The sequence below is a fragment of the Ostrea edulis genome, chromosome 9 (genome assembly GCF_947568905.1).
Source record: "Ostrea edulis chromosome 9, xbOstEdul1.1, whole genome shotgun sequence".
Taxonomy (NCBI): Eukaryota; Metazoa; Mollusca; class Bivalvia; order Ostreida; family Ostreidae; genus Ostrea; species Ostrea edulis.
In genome coordinates this window covers 26,590,160-26,590,894 of record NC_079172.1, presented here as the reverse complement: position 1 = coordinate 26,590,894, position 735 = coordinate 26,590,160, and positions in this window count along the sequence as shown.

Genomic DNA, 735 nt, shown 5'->3' with positions numbered 1-735 from the left:
GTTTCATGTTATCCAATTCTGAATTTTTTCTATTCCAGCAGAATGCCAAACAATATATGTAATTGAATTACAATGATCAATTATAATTTTATGTTTCCAAAATCAGGAATTTCATGTTCTCCCGAAATGAATTTTGTGTCGAGAGTACCCAGATATAGACAAGGTTCATACCATTGCTAGCGATCTCTGGCGATTACATCTTCCGTTCCCTTTCTCTTTGGGGGGGGGGGGGGGTATTAATTTTCAAAGTACATGTAAGGAATTCTGGGAATACGGTGTTAGGAAGCATTGTATCCGGCGGAACTGGTACCCTGGAAGTTAACTAAAACTCTTTTCATCATACATGTGTTGCCATTGCCTAAATGGATTCCAAATACAATGTGTGTAATGTTTTTTTTTCACGGGCGTTGTGTATCAGACTTTCTATAAAAAAGCTAAATGTCTAGCTGTTCTGAGAAAGAAACCCAGCCATATCTTTGCAATCTTTTATTAAAGATAAGATTATGTGTGTGAATTTCGCTTCAGAAAACGTTTACCCGCTGTATCATCACGGCTAAGTAGTATTGATCGCGTAACTACGTGAGTGATACTTCGGTGCTCGTTAAAATTCACGGACGACTGAGTACTACTGGAGATACCTTGAATCTTCAGTTTATCATCACGACAGCACCATAAACAACATATCATTATGTCCAATTTCGCGGTTTAGCGTATGACGTGTCATAAGGAAATAAA